This window comes from Macaca nemestrina, chromosome 3 (assembly GCF_043159975.1).
Source record: "Macaca nemestrina isolate mMacNem1 chromosome 3, mMacNem.hap1, whole genome shotgun sequence".
Taxonomy (NCBI): Eukaryota; Metazoa; Chordata; class Mammalia; order Primates; family Cercopithecidae; genus Macaca; species Macaca nemestrina.
Window position 1 is genome coordinate 112181993 of NC_092127.1, and position 25128 is coordinate 112207120.

Consider the following 25128-nt stretch of genomic DNA (forward strand, 5'->3'; position numbering starts at 1 on the left):
CCCTCTATGGGCTTCGAAATATCACTTTGCCAATTCCAGAAGAACTCTCTTAGCCAAGGCACCTTGAGGGGAAAGCTGTAACTCTGTGAGATGATTTCACAGAACACAAAGAAGTTTCTCAGACAGCTTCTTTCTCTTTGTTATCGGAGAATATTTCCATTGGCCCTATAATCTTCAAAGGGATCCGAAATATCTGTTCTCAGATTCCACAGAAATAAGGCTAGCAAAGAGATGCACGAAATACAGATGTAACTCTGTCATATGAATTAACAGAACACTAAGCAGTTTCTCAGAAAGCTTCTTTCCAGATTTCATCTGAGGATATTTCCTTTTTCACCATAGCCCTCTATGGGCTTCCAAATATCACTTTGCCAATTCCAGAAGAACTCTCTTAGCCAAGGCACCTTGAGGGGAAAGCTGTAACACTGTGAGATGATTTCACAGAACACAAAGAAGTTTCTCAGAAAGCTTCTTTCTCTTTGTTATCGGAGGATATTTCCTTTGGCCCTATAGTCTTCAAAGGGATCCGAAATATCTGTTCTCAGATTCCACAGAAATAAGGCTAGCAAAGAGATCCACGAAATACAGATGTAACTCTGTGAGATGAATTAACAGAACACTAAGCAGTTTCTCAGAAAGCTTCTTTCCAGATTTCATCTGAGGATATTTCCTTTTTCACCATTGCCCTCTATGGGCTTCCAAATGTCACTTTGCCAATTCCACAAGAACTGTCTTAGCGAAAGGCTTCTTGAGGGGAAAGCTGTAACTCTGTGAGATGATTTCGAAGAAGACAAAGAAGTTTCTCAGAAAGCTTCTTTCTCTTTGTAATCGGAGGATGTTGCCTTTGGCCCTATAGTCTTCAAAGGGATCGGGGATATCTGTTCTCAGATTCCACAGGAATACGGCTAGCAAAGAGATCCACGAAATACAGTTGTAACTCTGTGAGATGAATTAACAGAACACTAAGGAGTTTCTCAGAAAGCTTCTTTCCAGATTTCATCGGAGGATATTTCCTTTTTCACCATAGCCCTCTATGGGCTTCCAAATATCACTTTGCCAATTCCACAAGAACTGTCTTAGCGAAAGGCTCCTTGAGGGGAAAGCTGTAACTCTGTGAGATGATTTCACAGAACACAAAGAAGTTTCTCAGAAAGCTTCTTTCTCTTTGTTATCGGAGGATATTTCCTTTGGCCCTATAGTCTTCAAAGGGATCCGATATATCTGTTCTAAGATTCCACAGAAATAAGGCTAGCAAAGAGATCCACGAAATACAGATGTAACTCTGTGAGATGAATCAACAGAACACTAACCGGTTTCTCAGAAAGCTTCTTTCCAGATTTCATCTGAGGATATTTCCTTTTTCACCCTAGCCCTCTATGGGCTTCCAAATATCACTTTGCCAATTCCACAAGAACTGTCTTAGCGAAAGGATTCTTGAGGGGAAAGCTGTAACTCTGTGAGATGATTTCACAGAACACAAAGAAGTTTCTCAGAAAGCTTCTTTCTCTTTGTGATCGGAGGATATTTCCTTTGACCTTATAGTTTTCAAAGGGATCCGAAATATCTGTTCTCAGATTCCACAGAAATAAGGCTAGCAAAGAGATCCACGAAATACAGATGTAACTCTGTGAGATGAATTAACAGAACACTAAGCAGTTTCTCAGAAAGCTTCTTTCCAGATTTCATCTGAGGATATTTCCTTTTTCACCATAGCCCTCTATGGGCTTCCAAATATCACTTTGCCAAATCCACAAGAACTGTCTTAGCGAAAGGTTTCTTGAGGGGAAAGCTGTAACTCTGTGAGATGATTTCACAGAAAACAAAGAAGTTTCTCATAAAGCTTCTTTCTCTTTGTGATCGGAGGATATTTCCTTTGGCCTTATAGTTTTCAAAGGGATCCGAAATATCTGTTCTCAGATTCCACAGAAATAAGGCTAGCAAAGAGATCCACGAAATACAGATGTAACTCTGTGAGATGAATTAACAGAACACTACGCGGTTTCTCAGAAAGCTTCTTTCCAGATTTCATCTGAGGATATTTCCTTTTTCACCATAGCCATCTATGGGCTTCCAAATATCACTTTGCCAATTTCACAAGAACTGTCTTAGCGAAAGGCTTCTTGAGGGGAAAGCTGTAACTCTGTGAGATGATTTCACAGAACACAAAGAAGTTTCTCAGAAAGCTTCTTTCTCTTTGTTATCGGAGGATATTTCCTTGGGCCTTATAGTCTTCAAAGGGATCCGAAATATCTGCTCTCAGATTCCACATAAATAAGGCAAGCAAAGAGATCCACGAAATACAGATGTAACTCTGTGAGATGAATTAACAGAACACTAAGCAGTTTCTCAGAAAGCTTCTTTCCAGATTTCATCTGAGGATATTTCCTTTTTCACCAGATCCTTCTATGGGCTTCCAAATATCACTTTGCCATTTCCGCAAGAACTTCATAGCGAAAGGCTTCTTGAGGGGAATGCTGTAACTCTGTGAGATGATTTCACAGAACACAAAGAAGTTTCTCAGAAAGCTTCTTTCTCTTTGTTATCGGAGGATATTTTACTTTGGCCTTATAGTCTTCAAAGGGATCCGAAATATCTGTTCTCAGATTCCACAGAAATAAGGCTAGCAAAGAGATACACGAAAAACAGATGTAACACTGTGAGATGAATTAACAGAACACTAAGCAGTTTCTCAGAAAGCTTCTTTCCAGATTTCATCTGAGGATATTTCCTTTTTCACCATAGCCCTCTATGGGCTTCCAAATATCACTTTGCCAATTCCAGAAGAACTCTCTTAGCCAAGGCACCTTGAGGGGAAAGCTGTAACTCTGTGAGATGATTTCACAGAACACAAAGAAGTTTCTCAGACAGCTTCTTTCTCTTTGTTATCGGAGAATATTTCCATTGGCCCTATAGTCTTCAAAGGGATCCGAAATATCTGTTCTCAGATTCCACAGAAATAAGGCTAGCAAAGAGATGCACGAAATACAGATGTAACTCTGTGATATGAATTAACAGAACACTAAGCAGTTTCTCAGAAAGCTTCTTTCCAGATTTCATCTGAGGATATTTCCTTTTTCACCATAGCCCTCTATGGGCTTCCAAATATCACTTTGCCAATTCCAGAAGAACTCTCTTAGCCAAGGCACCTTGAGGGGAAAGCTGTAACACTGTGAGATGATTTCACAGAACACAAAGAAGTTTCTCAGAAAGCTTCTTTCTCTTTGTGATCGGAGGATATTTCCTTTGGCCCTATAGTCTTCAAAGGGATCCGAAATATCTGTTCTCAGATTCCACAGAAATAAGGCTAGCAAAGAGATCCACGAAATACAGATGTAACTCTGTGAGATGAATTAACAGAACACTAAGCAGTTTCTCAGAAAGCTTCTTTCCAGATTTCATCTGAGGATATTTCCTTTTTCACCATTGCCCTCTATGGGCTTCCAAATGTCACTTTGCCAATTCCACAAGAACTGTCTTAGCGAAAGGCTTCTTGAGGGGAAAGCTGTAACTCTGTGAGATGATTTCGAAGAAGACAAAGAAGTTTCTCAGAAAGCTTCTTTCTCTTTGTAATCGGAGGATGTTGCCTTTGGCCCTATAGTCTTCAAAGGGATCGGGGATATCTGTTCTCAGATTCCACAGGAATACGGCTAGCAAAGAGATCCACGAAATACAGTTGTAACTCTGTGAGATGAATTAACAGAACACTAAGGAGTTTCTCAGAAAGCTTCTTTCCAGATTTCATCGGAGGATATTTCCTTTTTCACCATTGCCCTCTATGGGCTTCCAAATATCACTTTGCCAATTCCACAAGAACTGTCTTAGCGAAAGGATTCTTGAGGGGAAAGCTGTAACTCTGTGAGATGATTTCACAGAACACAAAGAAGTTTCTCAGAAAGCTTCTTTCTCTTTGTGATCGGAGGATATTTCCTTTGACCTTATAGTTTTCAAAGGGATCCGAAATATCTGTTCTCAGATTCCACAGAAATAAGGCTAGCAAAGGGATCCACGAAATACAGATGTAACTTTGTTAGATGAATTAACAGAACACTAAGCAGTTTCTCAGAAAGCTTCTTTCCAGATTTCATCTGAGGATATTTCCTTTTTCACCATAGCCCTCTATGGGCTTATAAATATCACTTTGCCAATTCCACAAGAACTGTCTTAGCGAAAGGCTTCTTGAAGGGAAAGCTCTAACTCTGAGAGATGATTTCACAGAACACAAAGAAGTTTCTCAGAAAGCTTCTTTCTCTTTGTTATCGGAGGATATTTCCTTTGGCCCTATAGTCTTCAAAGGGATCCGAAATATCTGTTCTCAGATTCCAAAGAAATAAGGCTAGCAAAGAGATCCACGAAATACAGATGTAACTCTGTGAGGTGAATTAACAGAACACTAAGCAGTTTCTCAGAAAGCTTCTTTCCAGATTTCATCTGAGGATATTTCCTTTTTCACCAGAGCCCTCTATGGGCTTCCAAATATCACTTGGCCAATTCCACAAAAACTGTCTTATCGAAAGGCTTCTTGAGGGGAAAGCTGTAACTCTGTGAGATGATTTCACAGAACACAAAGAAGTTTCTCAGAAAGCTTCTTTCTCTTCGTTATCGGAGGATATTTCCTTTGGCCCTATAGTCTTCAAAGGGATCCGAAATATCTGTTCTCAGATTCCACAGAAATAAGGCTAGCAAAGAGATCCACGAAATACAGATGTAACTCTGTGAGATGAATTAACAGAACACTAAGCAGTTTCTCAGAAAGCTTCTTTCCAGATTTCATCTGAGGATATTTCCTTTTTCACCATAGCCCTCTATGGGCTTCCAAATATCACTTTGCCAATTCCACAAGAACTGTCTTAGCGAAAGGCTTCTTGAGGGGAAAGCTGTAACTCTGTGAGATGATTTCACAGAACACAAAGAAGTTTCTCAGAAAGCTTCTTTCTCTTTGTTATCGGAGGATTTTTTCTTTGGCCCTATAGTCTTCAAAGGGATCCGAAATATCTGTTCTAAGATTCGACAGAAATAAGGATAGCAAAGAAATCCACGAAATACAGATGTAACTCTGTGAGATGAATTAACAGAACACTAAGCAGTTTCTCAGAAAGCTTCTTTCCAGATTTCATCTGAGGATATTTCCTTTTTCACCATAGCCCTCTATAGGCTTCCAAATATCACTTTGCCAATTCCACAAGAACTGTCTTAGCGAAAGGCATCTTGTGGGGAAAGCTGTAACTCTGTGAGATGATTTCACAGAACACAAAGATGTTTCTCAGAAAGCTTCTTTCTCTTTGTTATCAGAGGATATTTCCTTTGGCCCTATAGTCTTCAAAGGGATCCGAAATATCTGTTCTCAGATTCCACAGAAATAAAGCTAGCAAAGAGATCCACGAAATACAGATGTAACTCTGTGAGATGAATTAACAGAACACTAAGCAGTTTCTCAGAAATCTTCTTTCCAGATTTCATCTGAGGATATTTCCTTTTTCACCATAGCCCTCTATGGGCTTCCAAATATCACTTTGCCAATTCCACAAGAACTGTCTTAGCGAAAGGTTTCTTGAGGGGAAAGCTGTAACTCTGTGAGATGATTTCACAGAACACAAAGAAGTTTCTCAGAAAGCTTCTTTCTCTTTGTTATCGGAGGATTTTTCCTTTGGCCCTATAGTCTTCAAAGGGATCCGAAATATCTGTTCTCAGATTCCACAGAAATAAGGCTAGCAAAGAGATCCACGAAATACAGATGTAACTCTGTGAGATGAATTAACAGAACACTAAGCAGTTTTTCAGAAAGCTTCTTTCCAGATTTCATCTGAGGATATTTCCTTTTTCACCATAGCCCTCTATGGGCTTCCAAATATCACTTTGCCAATTCCACAAGAACTGTCTTAGCGAAAGGCTTCTTGTGGGGAAAGCTGTAACTCTGTGAGATGATTTCACAGAACACAAAGAGTTTCTCAGAAAGCTTCGTTCTCTTTGTTATCGGAGGATATTACCTTTGGCCCTATAGTCTTCAAAGGTATCCGAAATATCTGTTCTCAGATTCCACAGAAATAAGGCTAGCAAAGAGATCCACGAAATACAGATGTAACTCTGTGAGATGAATTAACAGAACACTAAGCAGTTTCTCAGAAAGCTTCTTTCCAGATTTCATCTGAGGATATTTCCTTTTTCACCATAGCCCTCTATGGGCTTCCAAATATCACTTTTCCAATTCCACAAGAACTGTCTTAGCGAAAGGCTTCTTGAGGGGAAAGCTGTAACTCTGTGAGATGATTTCACAGAACACAAAGAAGTTTCTCAGAAAGCTTCTTCTCTTTGTTATGGGAGGATATTTCCTTTGGCCCTATAGTCTTCAAAGGGATCCGAAATATCTGTTCTCAGATTCCACAGAAATAAGGCTAGCAAAGGGATCCACGAAATGCAGATGTAACTTTGTGAGATGAATTAACAGAACACTAAGCAGTTTCTCAGAAAGCTTCTTTCCAGATTTCATCTGAGGATATTTCCTTTTTCACCATAGCCCTCTATGGGCTTCCAAGTATCACTTTGCCAATTCCACAAGAACTGTCTTAGCGAAAGGCTTCTTGAGGGGAAAGATGTAACTCTGTGAGATGATTTCACAGAACACAAAGAAGTTTCTCAGAAAGCTTCTTTCTCTTTGTTATCGGAGGATTTTTCCTTTGGCCCTATAGTCTTCAAAGGGATCCGAAATATCTGTTCTCAGATTCCACAGAAATAAGGCTAGCAAAGAGATCCACGAAATACAGATGTAACTCTGTGAGATGAATTAACAGAACACTAAGCAGTTTCTCAGAAAGCTTCTTTCCAGATTTCATCTGAGGATATTTCCTTTTTCACCATAGCCCCCTATGGGCTTCCAAATATCACTTTGCCAATTCCACAAGAACTGTCTTAGCGAAAGGCTTCTTGTGGGGAAAGCTGTAACTCTGTGAGATGATTTCACAGAACACAAAGAAGTTTCTCAGAAAGCTTCTTTCTCTTTGTTATCGGAGCATATTTCCTTTGGCCCTATAGTCTTCAAAGGGATCCGAAGTATCTGTTCTCAAATTCCACAGAAATAAGGCGAGCAAAGAGATCCACGAAATACAGATGTAACTCTGTGAGATGAATTAACAGAACACTAAGCAGTTTCTCAGAAAGCTTCTTTCCAGATTTCATCTGAGGATATTCCTTTTTCACCTTAGCCCTCTATGGGCTTCCAAATATCACTTTGCCAATTCCACAAGAACTGTCTTAGCGAAAGGCTTCTTGAGGGGAAAGCTGTAACTCTGTGAGATGATTTCACAGAACACAAAGAAGTTTCTCAGAAAGCTCCTTTCTCTTTGTTATCGGAGGATATTTCCTTTGGCCCTATAGTCTTCAAAGGGATCCGAAATATCTGTTCTCAGATTCCACAGAAATAAGGCCAGCAAAGAGATCCACGAAATACAGATGTAACTCTGTGAGATGAATTAACAGAACACTAAGCAGTTTCTCAGAAAGCTTCTTTCCAGATTTCATCTGAGGATATTTCCTTTTTCACCATAGCCCTCTATGGGCTTCCAAATATCACTATGCCAATTCCACAAGAACTGTCTTAGCGAAAGGCTTCTTGAAGTGAAAGCTGTAACTCTGTGAGATGATTTCACAGAACACAAAGAAGTTTCTCAGAAAGCTTCTTTCTCTTTGTTATCGGAGGATATTTCCTTTGACCCTATAGTCTTCAAATGGATCCGAAATATCTGTTCTCAGATTCCACAGAAATAAGGCTAGCAAAGAGATCCACGAAATACAGATGTAACTCTGTGAGATGAATTAACAGAACACTAAGCAGTTTCTCAGAAAGCTTCTTTCCAGATTTCATCTGAGGATATTACCTTTTTCAGCATAGCCCTCTATGGGCTTCCAAATATCACTTTTCCAATTCCACAAGAACTGTCTTAGCGAAAGGCTTCTTGAGGGGAAAGCTGTAACTCTGTGAGATGATTTCACAGAACACAAAGAAGTTTCTCAGAAAGCTTCTTTCTCTTTGTTATCGGAGGGTATTTCCTTTGGCCCTATAGTCTTCAAAGGGATCCGAAATATCTGTTCTCAGATTCCACAGAAATAAGGCTAGCAAAGAGATCCACGAAATACAGATGTAACTCTGTGAGATGAATTAACAGAACACTAAGCAGTTTCTCAGAAAGCTTCTTTCCAGATTTCATCTGAGGATATTTCCTTTTTCACCATAGCCCTCTATGGGCTTCCATATATCACTTTGCCCATTCCACAAGAACTGTCTTAGCGAAAGGCTTCTTGAGGGGAAAGCTGTAACTCTGTGAGATGATTTCACAGAACACAAAGAAGTTTCTCAGAAAGCTTCTTTCTCTTTGTTATCGGAGGATTTTTCCTTTGGCCCTATAGTCTTCAAAGGGATCCGAAATATCTGTTCTCAGATTCCACAGAAATTAGGCTAGCAAAGAGATCCACGAAATACAGATGTAACTCTGTGAGATGAATTAACAGAACACTAAGCAGTTTCTCAGAAAGCTTCTTTCCAGATTTCATCTGAGGATATTTCCTTTTTCACCATAGCCCTCTATGGGCTTCCAAATATCACTTTGCCAATTCCACAAGAACTGTCTTAGCGAAAGACTTCTTGTGGGGAAAGCTGTAACTCTGTGAGATGATTTCACAGAACACAAAGAGTTTCTCAGAAAGCTTCGTTCTCTTTGTTATCGGAGGATATTACCTTTGGCCCTATAGTCTTCAAAGGTATCCGAAATATCTGTTCTCAGATTCCACAGAAATAAGGCTAGCAAAGAGATCCACGAAATACAGATGTAACTCTGTGAGATGAATTAACAGAACACTAAGCAGTTTCTCAGAAAGCTTCTTTCCAGATTTCATCTGAGGATATTTCCTTTTTCACCATAGCCCTCTATGGGCTTCCAAATATCACTTTTCCAATTCCACAAGAACTGTCTTAGCGAAAGGCTTCTTGAGGGGAAAGCTGTAACTCTGTGAGATGATTTCACAGAACACAAAGAAGTTTCTCAGAAAGCTTCTTCTCTTTGTTATCGGAGGATATTTCCTTTGGCCCTATAGTCTTCAAAGGGATCCGAAATATCTGTTCTCAGATTCCACAGAAATAAGGCTAGCAAAGGGATCCACGAAATACAGATGTAACTTTGTGAGATGAATTAACAGAACACTAAGCAGTTTCTCAGAAAGCTTCTTTCCAGATTTCATCTGAGGATATTTCCTTTTTCACCATAGCCCTCTATGGGCTTATAAATATCACTTTGCCAATTCCACAAGAACTGTCTTAGCGAAAGGCTTCTTGAGGGGAAAGCTCTAACTCTGAGAGATGATTTCACAGAACACAAAGAAGTTTCTCAGAAAGCTTCTTTCTCTTTGTTATCGGAGGATATTTCCTTTGGCCCTATAGACTTCAAAGGGATCCGAAATATCTGTTCTCAGATTCCACAGAAATAAGGCTAGCAAAGAGATCCACGAAATACAGATGTAACTCTGTGAGATGAATTAACAGAACACTAAGCAGTTTCTCAGAAAGCTTCTTTCCATATTTCATCTGAGGATATTTCCTTTTTCACCATAGCCCTCTATGGGCTTCCAAATATCACTTGGCCAATTCCACAAAAACTGTCTTATCGAAAGGCTTCTTGAGGGGAAAGCTGTAACTCTGTGAGATGATTTCACAGAACACAAAGAAGTTTCTCAGAAAGCTTCTTTCTCTTCGTTATCGGAGGATATTTCCTTTGGCCCTATAGTCTTCAAAGGGATCCGAAATATCTGTTCTCAGATTCCACAGAAATAAGGCTAGCAAAGAGATCCACGAAATACAGATGTAACTCTGTGAGATGAATTAACAGAACACTAAGCAGTTTCTGAGAAAGCTTCTTTCCAGATTTCATCTGAGGATATTTCCTTTTTCACCATAGCCCTCTATGGGCTTCCAAATATCACTTTGCCAATTCCACAAGAACTGTCTTAGCGAAAGGCTTCTTGTGGGGAAAGCTGTAACTCTGTGAGATGATTTCACAGAACACAAAGATGTTTCTCAGAAAGCTTCTTTCTCTTTGTTATCGGAGGATATTTCCTTTGGCCCTATAGTCTACAAAGGGATCCGAAATATCTGTTCTCAGATTCCACAGAAATAAGGCTAGCAAAGAGATCCACGAAATACAGATGTAACTCTCTGAGATGAATTAACAGAACACTAAGCAGTTTCTCAGAAAGCTTCTTTCCAGATTTCAACGGAGGATATTTCCTTTTTCACCATAGCCCTCTATGGGCTTCCAAATATCACTTTGCCAATTCCACAAGAACTGTCTTAGCGAAAGGCTACTTGTGGGGAAAGCTGTAACTCTGTGAGATGATTTCACAGAACACTAAGCAGTTTCTCTGAAAGCTTCTTTCCAGATTTCATCTGAGGATATTTCCTTCTTCACCATTGCCCTCTATGGGCTTCCAAATATCACTTTGCCAATTCCACAAGAACTGTCTTAGCGAAAGGCTTCTTGAGGGGAAAGCTCTAACTCTGAGAGATGATTTCACAGAACACAAAGAAGTTTCTCAGAAAGCTTCTTTCTCTTTGTTATCGGAGGATATTTCCTTTGGCCCTATAGTCTTCAAAGGGATCCGAAATATCTGTTCTCAGATTCCACAGAAATAAGGCTAGCAAAGAGATACACGAAATACAGATGTAACTCTGTGAGATGAATTATCAGAACACTAAGCAGTTTCTCAGAAAGCTTCTTTCCATATTTCATCTGAGGATATTTCCTTTTTCACCATAGCCCTCTATGGGCTTCCAAATATCAATTGGCCAATTCCACAAAAACTGTTTTATCGAAAGGCTTCTTGAGGGGAAAGCTGTAACTCTGTGAGATGATTTCACAGAACACAAAGAAGTTTCTCAGAAAGCTTCTTTCTCTTCGTTATCGGAGGATATTTCCTTTGGCCCTATAGTCTTCAAAGGGATCCGAAATATCTGTTCTCAGATTCCACAGAAATAAGGCTAGCAAAGAGATCCACGAAATACAGATGTAACTCTGTGAGATGAATTAACAGAACACTAAGCAGTTTCTGAGAAAGCTTCTTTCCAGACTTCATCTGAGGATATTTCCTTTTTCACCATAGCCCTCTATGGGCTTCCAAATATCACTTTGCCAATTCCACAAGAACTGTCTTAGCGAAAGGCTTCTTGAGGGGAAAGCTGTAACTCTGTGAGATGATTTCACAGAACACAAAGAAGTTTCTCAGAAAGCTTCTTTCTCTTTGTTATCGGAGGATTTTTCCTTTGGCCCTATAGTCTTCAAAGGGATCCGAAATATCTGTTCTCAGATTCGACAGAAATAAGGCTAGCAAAGAGATCCACGAAATACAGATGTAACTCTGTGAGATGAATTAACAGAACACTAAGCAGTTTCTCAGAAAGCTTCTTTCCAGATTTCATCTGAGGATATTTCCTTTTTCACCATAGCCCTCTATGGGCTTCCAAATATCACTTTGCCAATTCCACAAGAACTGTCTTAGCGAAAGGCTTCTTGTGGGGAAAGCTGTAACTCTGTGAGATGATTTCACAGAACACAAAGATGTTTCTCAGAAAGCTTCTTTCTCTTTGTTATCGGAGGATATTTCCTTTGGCCCTATAGTCTACAAAGGGATCCGAAATATCTGTTCTCAGATTCCACAGAAATAAGGCTAGCAAAGAGATCCACGAAATACAGATGTAACTCTGTGAGATGAATTAACAGAACACTAAGCAGTTTCTCAGAAAGCTTCTTTCCAGATTTCAACGGAGGATATTTCCTTTTTCACCATAGCCCCCTATGGGCTTCCAAATATCACTTTGCCAATTCCACAAGAACTGTCTTAGCGAAAGGCTTCTTGTGGGGAAAGCTGTAACTCTGTGAGATGATTTCACAGAACACTAAGCAGTTTCTCTGAAAGCTTCTTTCCAGATTTCATCTGAGGATATTTCCTTCTTCACCATTGCCCTCTATGGGCTTCCAAATATCACTTTGCCAATTCCACAAGAACTGTCTTAGCGAAAGGATTCTTGAGGGGAAAGCTGTAACTCTGTGAGATGATTTCACAGAACACAAAGAAGTTTCTCAGAAAGCTTCTTTCTCTTTGTGATCGGAGGATATTTCCTTTGACCTTATAGTTTTCAAAGGGATCCGAAATATCTGTTCTCAGATTCCACAGAAATAAGGCTAGCAAAGAGATCCACGAAATACAGATGTAACTCTGTGAGATGAATTAACAGAACACTAAGCAGTTTCTCAGAAAGCTTCTTTCCAGATTTCATCTGAGGATATTTCCTTTTTCAACATAGCCCTCTATGGGCTTCCAAATGTCACTTTGCCAATTACACAAGAACTGTCTTAGCGAAAGGCTTATTGAGGGGAAAGCTGTAACTCTCTGAGATGATTTCACAGAACACAAAGAAGTTTCTCAGAAAGCTTCTTTCTCTTTGTGATCGGAGGCTATTTCCTTTGGCCCTATAGTCTTCAAAGGGATCCGAAATATCTGTTCTCAGATTCCACAGAAATAAGGCTAGCAAAGAGTTCCACGAAATACAGATGTAACTCTGTGAGATGAATTAACAGAACACTAAGCAGTTTCTCAGAAAGCTTCTTTCCAGATTTCATCTGAGGATATTTCCTTTTTCACCATAGCCCTCTATGGGCTTCCAAATATCACTTTGCCAATTCCAGAAGAACTCTCTTAGCCAAGGCACCTTGAGGGGAAAGCTGTAACACTGTGAGATGATTTCACAGAACACAAACAAGTTTCTCAGAAAGCTTCTTTCTCTTTGTTATCGGAGGATATTTCCTTTGGCCCTATAGTCTTCAAAGGGATCCGAAATATCTGTTCTCAGATTCCACAGAAATAAGGCTAGCAAAGAGATCCACGAAATACAGATGTAACTCTGTGAGATGAATTAACAGAACACTAAGCAGTTTCTCAGAAAGCTTCTTTCCAGATTTCATCTGAGGATATTTCCTTTTTCACCTTTGCCCTCTATGGGCTTCTAAATGTCACTTTGCCAATTCCACAAGAACTGTCTTAGCGAAAGGCTTCTTGAGGGGAAAGCTGTAACTCTGTGAGATGATTTCGAAGAAGACAAAGAAGTTTCTCAGAAAGCTTCTTTCTCTTTGTAATCGGAGGATGTTGCCTTTGGCCCTATAGTCTTCAAAGGGATCGGGGATATCTGTTCTCAGATTCCACAGGAATACGGCTAGCAAAGAGATCCACGAAATACAGTTGTAACTCTGTGAGATGAATTAACAGAACACTAAGGAGTTTCTCAGAAAGCTTCTTTCCAGATTTCATCGGAGGATATTTCCTTTTTCACCATAGCCCTCTATGGGCTTCCAAATATCACTTTGCCAATTCCACAAGAACTGTCTTAGCGAAAGGCTCCTTGAGGGGAAAGCTGTAACTCTGTGAGATGATTTCACAGAACACAAAGAAGTTTCTCAGAAAGCTTCTTTCTCTTTGTTATCGGAGGATATTTCCTTTGGCCCTATAGTCTTCAAAGGGATCCGATATATCTGTTCTAAGATTCCACAGAAATAAGGCTAGCAAAGAGATCCACGAAATACAGATGTAACTCTGTGAGATGAATTAACAGAACACTAACCGGTTTCTCAGAAAGCTTCTTTCCAGATTTCATCTGAGGATATTTCCTTTTTCACCATTGCCCTCTATGGGCTTCCAAATATCACTTTGCCAATTCCACAAGAACTGTCTTAGCGAAAGGATTCTTGAGGGGAAAGCTGTAACTCTGTGAGATGATTTCACAGAACACAAAGAAGTTTCTCAGAAAGCTTCTTTCTCTTTGTGATCGGAGGATATTTCCTTTGGCCCTATAGTCTTCAAAGGGATCCGAAATATCTGTTCTCAGATTCCACAGAAATAAGGCTAGCAAAGAGATCCACGAAATACAGATGTAACTCTGTGAGATGAATTAACAGAACACTAAGCAGTTTCTCAGAAAGCTTCTTTCCAGATTTCATCTGAGGATATTTCCTTTTTCACCATTGCCCTCTATGGGCTTCCAAATGTCACTTTGCCAATTCCACAAGAACTGTCTTAGCGAAAGGCTTCTTGAGGGGAAAGCTGTAACTCTGCGAGATGATTTCGAAGAAGACAAAGAAGTTTCTCAGAAAGCTTCTTTCTCTTTGTAATCGGAGGATGTTGCCTTTGGCCCTATAGTCTTCAAAGGGATCGGGGATATCTGTTCTCAGATTCCACAGGAATACGGCTAGCAAAGAGATCCACGAAATACAGTTGTAACTCTGTGAGATGAATTAACAGAACACTAAGGAGTTTCTCAGAAAGCTTCTTTCCAGATTTCATCGGAGGATATTTCCTTTTTCACCATTGCCCTCTATGGGCTTCCAAATATCACTTTGCCAATTCCACAAGAACTGTCTTAGCGAAAGGATTCTTGAGGGGAAAGCTGTAACTCTGTGAGATGATTTCACAGAACACAAAGAAGTTTCTCAGAAAGCTTCTTTCTCTTTGTGATCGGAGGATATTTCCTTTGACCTTATAGTTTTCAAAGGGATCCGAAATATCTGTTCTCAGATTCCACAGAAATAAGGCTAGCAAAGAGATCCACGAAATACAGATGTAACTCTGTGAGATGAATTAACAGAACACTAAGCAGTTTCTCAGAAAGCTTCTTTCCAAATTTCATCTGAGGATATTTCCTTTTTCACCATAGCCCACTATGGGCTTCCAAATATCACTTTGCCAAATCCACAAGAACTGTCTTAGCGAAAGGTTTCTTGAGGGGAAAGCTGTAACTCTGTGAGATGATTTCACAGAAAACAAAGAAGTTTCTCATAAAGCTTCTTTCTCTTTGTGATCGGAGGATATTTCCTTTGGCCTTATAGTTTTCAAAGGGATCCGAAATATCTGTTCTCAGATTCCACAGAAATAAGGCTAGCAAAGAGATCCACGAAATACAGATGTAACTCTGTGAGATGAATTAACAGAACACTACGCGGTTTCTCAGAAAGCTTCTTTCCAGATTTCATCTGAGGATATTTCCTTTTTCACAATAGCCATCTATGGGCTTCCAAATATCACTTTGCCAATTTCACAAGAACTGTCTTAGCGAAAGGCTTCTTGAGGGGAAAGCTGTAACTCTGTGAGATGATTTCACAGAACACAAAGAAGTTTCTCAGAAAGCTTCTTTCTCTTTGTTATCGGAGGATATTTCCTTGGGCCTTATAGTCTTCAAAGGGATCCGAAATATCTGTTCTCAGATTCCACATAAATAAGGCAAGCAAAGAGATCCACGAAATACAGATGTAACTCTGTGAGATGAATTAACAGAACACTAAGCAGTTTCTCAGAAAGCTTCTTTCCAGATTTCATCTGAGGATATTTCCTTTTTCACCAGATCCTTCTATGGGCTTCGAAATATCACTTTGCCATTTCCGCAAGAACTGTCATAGCGAAAGGCTTCTTGAGGGGAATGCTGTAACTCTGTGAGATGATTTCACAGAACACAAAGAAGTTTCTCAGAAAGCTTCTTTCTCTTTGTTATCGGAGAATATTTTACTTTGGCCTTATAGTCTTCAAAGGGATCCGAAATATCTGTTCTCAGATTCCACAGAAATAAGGCTAGCAAAGAGATACACGAAAAACAGATGTAACTCTGTGAGATGAATTAACAGAACACTAAGCAGTTTCTCAGAAAGCTTCTTTCCAGATTTCATCTGAGGATATTTCCTTTTTCACCATAGCCCTCTATGGGCTTCCAAATATCACTTTGCCAATTCCAGAAGAACTCTCTTAGCCAAGGCACCTTGAGGGGAAAGCTGTAACTCTGTGAGATGATTTCACAGAACACAAAGAAGTTTCTCAGAAAGCTTCTTTCTCTTTGTTATCGGAGAATATTTCCATTGGCCCTATAGTCTTCAAAGGGATCCGAAATATCTGTTCTCAGATTCCACAGAAATAAGGCTAGCAAAGAGATGCACGAAATACAGATGTAACTCTGTGATATGAATTAACAGAACACTAAGCAGTTTCTCAGAAAGCTTCTTTCCAGATTTCATCTGAGGATATTTCCTTTTTCACCATAGCCCTCTATGGGCTTCCAAATATCACTTTGCCAATACCAGAAGAACTCTCTTATCCAAGGCACCTTGAGGGGAAAGCTGTAACACTGTGAGATGATTTCACAGAACACAAAGAAGTTTCTGAGAAAGCTTCTTTCTCTTTGTTATCGGAGGATATTTCCTTTGGCCCTATAGTCTTCAAAGGGATCCGAAATATCTGTTCTCAGATTCCACAGAAATAAGGCTAGCAAAGAGATCCACGAAATACAGATGTAACTCTGTGAGATGAATTAACAGAACACTAAGCAGTTTCTCAGAAAGCTTCTTTCCAGATTTCATCTGAGGATATTTCCTTTTTCACCATTGCCCTCTATGGGCTTCCAAATGTCACTTTGCCAATTCCACAAGAACTGTCTTAGCGAAAGGCTTCTTGAGGGGAAAGCTGTAACTCTGTGAGATGATTTCGAAGAACACAAAGAAGTTTCTCAGAAAGCTTCTTTCTCTTTGTAATCGGAGGATGTTGCCTTTGGCCTTATAGTCTTCAAAGGGATCGGGGATATCTGTTCTCAGATTCCACAGGAATACGGCTAGCAAAGAGATCCACGAAATACAGTTGTAACTCTGTGAGATGAATTAACAGAACACTAAGGAGTTTCTCAGAAAGCTTCTTTCCAGATTTCATCGGAGGATATTTCTTTTTTCACCATAGCCCTCTATGGGCTTCCAAATATCACTTTGCCAATTCCACAAGAACTGTCTTAGCGAAAGGCTCCTTGAGGGGAAAGCTGTAACTCTGTGAGATGATTTCACAGAACACAAAGAAGTTTCTCAGAAAGCTTCTTTCTCTTTGTTATCGGAGGATATTTCCTTTGGCCCTATAGTCTTCAAAGGGATCCGATATATCTGTTCTAAGATTCCACAGAAATAAGGCTAGCAAAGAGATCCACGAAACACAGATGTAACTCTGTGAGATGAATTAACAGAACACTAACCGGTTTCTCAGAAAGCTTCTTTCCAGATTTCATCTGAGGATATTTCGTTTTTCACCATTGCCCTCTATGGGCTTCCAAATATCACTTTGCCAATTCCACAAGAACTGTCTTAGCGAAAGGATTCTTGAGGGGAAAGCTGTAACTCTGTGAGATGATTTCACAGAACACAAAGAAGTTTCTCAGAAAGCTTCTTTCTCTTTGTGATCGGAGGATATTTCCTTTGACCTTATAGTTTTCAAAGGGATCCGAAATATCTGTTCTCAGATTCCACAGAAATAAGGCTAGCAAAGAGATCCACGAAATACAGATGTAACTCTGTGAGATGAATTAACAGAACACTAAGCAGTTTCTCAGAAAGCTTCTTTCCAGATTTCATCTGAGGATATTTCCTTTTTCAACATAGCCCTCTATGGGCTTCCAAATATCACTTTGCCAAATCCACAAGAACTGTCTTAGCGAAAGGTTTCTTGAGGGGAAAGCTGTAACTCTGTGAGATGATTTCACAGAAAACAAAGAAGTTTCTCATAAAGCTTCTTTCTCTTTGTGATCGGAGGATATTTCCTTTGGCCTTATAGTTTTCAAAGGGTTCCGAAATATCTGTTCTCAGATTCCACAGAAATAAGGCTAGCAAAGAGATCCACGAAATACAGATGTAACTCTGTGAGATGAATTAACAGAACACTACGCGGTTTCTCAGAAAGCTTCTTTCCAGATTTCATCTGAGGATATTTCCTTTTTCACCATAGCCATCTATGGGCTTCCAAATATCACTTTGCCAATTTCACAAGAACTGTCTTAGCGAAAGGCTTCTTGAGGGGAAAGCTGTAACTCTGTGAGATGATTTCACAGAACACAAAGAAGTTTCTCAGAAAGCTTCTTTCTCTTTGTTATCGGAGGATATTTCCTTTGGCCCTATAGTCTTCAAAGGGATCCGAAATATCTGTTCTCAGATTCCACAGAAATAAGGCTAGCAAAGAGATCCACGAAATACAGATGTAACTCTGTGAGATGAATTAACAGAACACTAAGCGGTTTCTCAGAAAGCTTCTTTCCAGATTTCATCTGAGGATATTTCCTTTTTCACCATAGCCCTCTAGGGGCTTCCAAATATCACTTTGCCAATTCCACAAGAACTGTCTTAACGAAAGGCTTTTTGAGGGGAAAGCTGTAACTCTGTGAGATGATTTCACAGAAAACAAAGAAGTTTCTCATAAAGCTTCTTTCTCTTTGTGATCGGAGGATATTTCCTTTGGCCTTATAGTTTTCAAAGGGATCCGAAATATCTGTTCTCAGATTCCACAGAAATAAGGCTAGCAAAGAGATCCACGAAATACAGATGTAACTCTGTGAGATGAATTAACAGAACACTACGCGGTTTCTCAGAAAGCTTCTTTCCAGATTTCATCTGAGGATATTTCCTTTTTCACCATAGCCATCTATGGGCTTCCAAATATCACTTTGCCAATTTCACAAGAACTGTCTTAGCGAAAGGCTTCTTGAGGGGAAAGCTGTAACTCTCTGAGATGATTTCACAGAACACAAAGAAGTTTCTCAGAAAGCTTCTTTCTCTTTGTTATCGGAGGATATTTCCTTTGGCCCTATAGTCTTCAAAGGGATCCGAAATATCTGTTCTCAGATTCCACAGAAATAAGGCTAGCAAAGAGATCCACGAAATACAGATGTAACTCTGTGAGATGAATTAACAGAACACTAAGCGGTTTCTCAGAAAGCTTATTTCCAGATTTCATATGAGGATATTTCCTTTTTCACCATAGCCCTCTAGGGGCTTCCAAATATCACTTTGCCAATTCCACAAGAACTGTCTTAACGAAAGGCTTCTTGAGGGGAAAGCTGTAACTCTGTGAGATGATTTCACAGAACACAAAGAAGTTTCTCAGAAAGCTTCTTTCTCTTTGTGATCGGAGGATATTTCCTTTGGCCTTATAGTCTTCAAAGGGATCCGAAATATCTGTTCTCAGATTCCAGAGAAATAAGGCTAGCAAAGAGATCCACGAAATACAGATGTAACTCTGTGAGATGAATTAACAGAACACTAAGCAGTTTCTCAGAAAGCTTCTTTCCAGATTTCATCTGAGGATATTTCCTTTTTCACCATTGCCCTCTATGGGCTTCCAAATGTCACTTTGCCAATTCCACAAGAACTGTCTTAGCGAAAGGCTTCTTGAGGGGAAAGCTGTAACTCTGTGAGATGATTTCGAAGAAGACAAAGAAGTTTCTCAGAAAGCTTCTTTCTCTTTGTAATCGGAGGATGTTGCCTTTGGCCCTATAGTCTTCAAAGGGATCGGGGATATCTGTTCTCAGATTCCACAGGAATACGGCTAGCAAAGAGATCCACGAAATACAGTTGTAACTCTGTGAGATGAATTAACAGAACACTAAGGAGTTTCTCAGAAAGCTTCTTTCCAGATTTCATCGGAGGATATTTCCTTTTTCACCATAGCCCTCTATGGGCTTCCAAATATCACTTTGCCAATTCCACAAGAACTGTCATAGCGAAAGGCTCCTTGAGGGGAAAGCTGTAACTCTGTGAGATGATTTCACAGAACACAAAGAAGTTTCTCAGAAAGCTTCTTTCTGTTTGTTATCGGAGGATATTTCCTTTGGCCCTATAGTCTTCAAAGGGATCCGATATATCTGTTCTAAGATTCCACAGAAATAAGGCTAGCAAAGAGATCCACGAAATACAGATGTAACTCTGTGAGATGAATTAACAGAACACTAACCGGTTTCTCAGAAAGCTTCTTTCCGGATTTCATCTGAGGATATTTCCTTTTTCACCATTGCCCTCTATGGGCTTCCAAATATCACTTTGCCAATTCCACAAGAACTGTCTTAGCGAAAGGATTCTTGAGGGGAAAGCTGTAACTCTGTGAGATGATTTCACAGAACACAAAGAAGTTTCTCAGAAAGCTTCTTTCTCTTTGTGATCGGAGGATATTTCCTTTGACCTTATAGTTTTCAAAGGGATCCGAAATATCTGTTCTGAGATTCCACAGAAATAAGGCTAGCAAAGAGATCCACGAAATACAGATGTAACTCTGTGAGATGAATTAACAGAACACTAAGCAGTTTCTCAGAAAGCTTCTTTCCAGATTTCATCTGAGGATATTTCCTTTTTCACCATAGCCCTCTATGGGCTTCCAAATGTCACTTTGCCAAATACACAAGAACTGTCTTAGCGAAAGGTTTCTTGAGGGGAAAGCTGTAACTCTGTGAGATGATTTCACAGAAAACAAAGAAGTTTCTCATAAAGCTTCTTTCTCTTTGTGATCGGAGGATATTTCCTTTGGCCTTATAGTTTTCAAAGGGTTCCGAAATATCTGTTCTCAGATTCCACAGAAATAAGGCTAGCAAAGAGATCCACGAAATACAGATGTAACTCTGTGAGATGAATTAACAGAACACTACGCGGTTTCTCAGAAAGCTTCTTTCCAGATTTCATCTGAGGATATTTCCTTTTTCACCATAGCCATCTATGGGCTTCCAAATATCACTTTGCCAATTTCACAAGAACTGTCTTAGCGAAAGGCTTCTTGAGGGGAAAGCTGTAACTCTGTGAGATGATTTCACAGAACACAAAGAAGTTTCTCAGAAAGCTTCTTTCTCTTTGTTATCGGAGGATATTTCCTTTGGCCCTATAGTCTTCAAAGGGATCCGAAATATCTGTTCTCAGATTCCACAGAAATAAGGCTAGCAAAGACATCCACGAAATACAGATGTAACTCTGTGAGATGAATTAACAGAACACTAAGCGGTTTCTCAGAAAGCTTCTTTCCAGATTTCATCTGAGGATATTTCCTTTTTCACCATAGCCCTCTAGGGGCTTCCAAATATCACTTTGCCAATTCCACAAGAACTGTCTTAACGAAAGGCTTTTTGAGGGGAAAGCTGTAACTCTGTGAGATGATTTCACAGAAAACAAAGAAGTTTCTCATAAAGCTTCTTTCTCTTTGTGATCGGAGGATATTTCCTTTGGCCTTATAGTTTTCAAAGGGATCCGAAATATCTGTTCTCAGATTCCACAGAAATAAGGCTAGCAAAGAGATCCACGAAATACAGATGTAACTCTGTGAGATGAATTAACAGAACACTACGCGGTTTCTCAGAAAGCTTCTTTCCAGATTTCATCTGAGGATATTTCCTTTTTCACCATAGCCATCTATGGGCTTCCAAATATCACTTTGCCAATTTCACAAGAACTGTCTTAGCGAAAGGCTTCTTGAGGGGAAAGCTGTAACTCTCTGAGATGATTTCACAGAACACAAAGAAGTTTCTCAGAAAGCTTCTTTCTCTTTGTTATCGGAGGATATTTCCTTTGGCCCTATAGTCTTCAAAGGGATCCGAAATATCTGTTCTCAGATTCCACAGAAATAAGGCTAGCAAAGAGATCCACGAAATACAGATGTAACTCTGTGAGATGAATTAACAGAACACTAAGCGGTTTCTCAGAAAGCTTCTTTCCAGATTTCATATGAGGATATTTCCTTTTTCACCATAGCCCTCTAGGGGCTTCCAAATATCACTTTGCCAATTCCACAAGAACTGTCTTAACGAAAGGCTTCTTGAGGGGAAAGCTGTAACTCTGTGAGATGATTTCTCAGAACACAAAGAAGTTTCTCAGAAAGCTTCTTTCTCTTTGTGATCGGAGGATATTTCCTTTGGCCTTATAGTCTTCAAAGGGATCCGAAATATCTGTTCTCAGATTCCAGAGAAATAAGGCTAGCAAAGAGATCCACGAAATACAGATGTAACTCTGTGAGATGAATTAACAAAACACTAAGCAGTTTCTCAGAAAGCTTCTTTCCAGATTTCATCTGAGGATATTTCCTTTTTCACCATTGCCCTCTATGGGCTTCCAAATGTCACTTTGCCAATTCCACAAGAACTGTCTTAGCGAAAGGCTTCTTGAGGGGAAAGCTGTAACTCTGTGAGATGATTTCGAAGAAGACAAAGAAGTTTCTCAGAAAGCTTCTTTCTCTTTGTAATCGGAGGATGTTGCCTTTGGCCCTATAGTCTTCAAAGGGATCGGGGATATCTGTTCTCAGATTCCACAGGAATACGGCTAGCAAAGAGATCCACGAAATACAGTTGTAACTCTGTGAGATGAATTAACAGAACACTAAGGAGTTTCTCAGAAAGCTTCTTTCCAGATTTCATCGGAGGATATTTCCTTTTTCACCATAGCCCTCTATGGGCTTCCAAATATCACTTTGCCAATTCCACAAGAACTGTCTTAGCGAAAGGCTCCTTGAGGGGAATGCTGTAACTCTGTGAGATGATTTCACAGAACACAAAGAAGTTTTTCAGAAAGCTTCTTTCTCTTTGTTATCGGAGGATATTTCCTTTGGCCCTATAGTCTTCAAAGGGATCCGATATATCTGTTCTAAGATTCCACAGAAATAAGGCTAGCAAAGAGATCCACGAAATACAGATGTAACTCTGTGAGATGAATTAACAGAACACTAACCGGTTTCTCAGAAAGCTTCTTTCCAGATTTCATCTGAGGATATTTCCTTTTTCACCATTGCCCTCTATGGGCTTCCAAATATCACTTTGCCAATTCCACAAGAACTGTCTTAGCGAAAGGATTCTTGAGGGGAAAGCTGTAACTCTGTGAGATGATTTCACAGAACACAAAGAAGTTTCTCAGAAAGCTTCTTTCTCTTTGTGATCGGAGGATATTTCCTTTGACCTTATAGTTTTCAAAGGGATCCGAAATATCTGTTCTGAGATTCCACAGAAATAAGGCTAGCAAAGAGATCCACGAAATACAGATGTAACTCTGTGAGATGAATTAACCGAACACTAAGCAGTTTCTCAGAAAGCTTCTTTCCAGATTTCATCTGAGGATATTTCCTTTTTCACCATAGCCCTCTATGGGCTTCCAAATATCACTTTGCCAAATCCACAAGAACTGTCTTAGCGAAAGGTTTCTTGAGGGGAAAGCTGTAACTCTGTGAGATGATTTCACAGAAAACAAAGAAGTTTCTCATAAAGCTTCTTTCTCTTTGTGATCGGAGGATATTTCCTTTGGCCTTATAGTTTTCAAAGGGATCTGAAATATCTGTTCTCAGATTCCACAGAAATAAGGCTAGCAAAGAGTTCCACGAAATACAGATGTAACTCTGTGAGATGAATTAACAGAACACTACGCGGTTTCTCAGAAAGCTTCTTTCCAGATTTCATCTGAGGATATTTCCTTTTTCACCATAGCCATCTATGGGCTTCCAAATATCACTTTGCCAATTTCACAAGAACTGTCTTAGCGAAAGGCTTCTTGAGGGGAAAGCTGTAACTCTGTGAGATGATTTCACAGAACACAAAGAAGTTTCTCAGAAAGCTTCTTTCTCTTTGTTATCGGAGGATATTTCCTTTGGCCCTATAGTCTTCAAAGGGATCCGAAATATCTGTTCTCAGATTCCACAGAAATAAGGCTAGCAAAGAGATCCACGAAATACAGATGTAACTCTGTGAGATGAATTAACAGAACACTAAGCGTTTTCTCAGAAAGCTTCTTTCCAGATTTCATCTGAGGATATTTCCTTTTTCACCATAGCCCTCTAGGGGCTTCCAAATATCACTTTGCCAATTCCACAAGAACTGTCTTAACGAAAGGCTTCTTGAGGGGAAAGCTGTAACTCTGTGAGATGATTTCACAGAACACAAAGAAGTTTCTCAGAAAGCTTCTTTCTCTTTGTGATCGGAGGATATTTCCTTTGGCCTTATAGTCTTCAAAGGGATCCGAAATATCTGTTCTCAGATTCCAGAGAAATAAGGCTAGCAAAGAGATCCACGAAATACAGATGTAACTCTGTGAGATGAATTAACAGAACACTAAGCAGTTTCTCAGAAAGCTTCTTTCCAGATATCATCTGAGGATATTTCCTTTTTCAACATAGCCCTCTATGGGCTTCCAAATGTCACTTTGCCAATTCCACAAGAACTGTCTTAGCGAAAGGCTTCTTGAGGGGAAAGCTGTAACTCTGTGAGATGATTTCACAGAACACAAAGAAGTTTCTCAGAAAGCTTCTTTCTCTTTGTTATCGGAGGATATTTCCTTGGGCCTTATAGTCTTCAAAGGGATCCGAAATATCTGTTCTCAGATTCCACATAAATAAGTCAAGCAAAGAGATCCACGAAATACAGATGTAACTCTGTGAGATGAATTAACAGAACACTAAGCAGTTTCTCAGAAAGCTTCTTTCAAGATTTCATCGGAGGATATTTCCTTTTTCACCAGATCCTTCTATGGGCTTCCAAATATCACTTTGCCATTTCCGCAAGAACTGTCATAGCGAAAGGCTTCTTGAGGGGAATGCTGTAACTCTGTGAGATGATTTCACAGAACACAAAGAAGTTTCTCAGAAAGCTTCTTTCTCTTTGTTATCGGAGAATATTTTACTTTGGCCTTATAGTCTTCAAAGGGATCCGAAATATCTGTTCTCAGATTCCACAGAAATAAGGCTAGCAAAGAGATACACGAAAAACAGATGTAACTCTGTGAGATGAATTAACAGAACACTAAGCAGTTTCTCAGAAAGCTTCTTTCCAGATTTCATCTGAGGATATTTCCTTTTTCACCATAGCCCTCTATGGGCTTCCAAATATCACTTTGCCAATTCCAGAAGAACTCTCTTAGCCAAGGCACCTTGAGGGGAAAGCTGTAACTCTGTGAGATGATTTCACAGAACACAAAGAAGTTTCTCAGAAAGCTTGTTTCTCTTTGTTATCGGAGAATATTTCCATTGGCCCTATAGTCTTCAAAGGGATCCGAAATATCTGTTCTCAGATTCCACAGAAATAAGGCTAGCAAAGAGATGCACGAAATACAGATGTAACTCTGTGATATGAATTAACAGAACACTAAGCAGTTTCTCAGAAAGGTTCTTTCCAGATTTCATCTGAGGATATTTCCTTTTTCAACATAGCCCTCTATGGGCTTCCAAATATCACTTTGCCAATTCCAGAAGAACTCTCTTAGCCAAGGCACCTTGAGGGGAAAGCTGCAACACTGTGAGATGATTTCA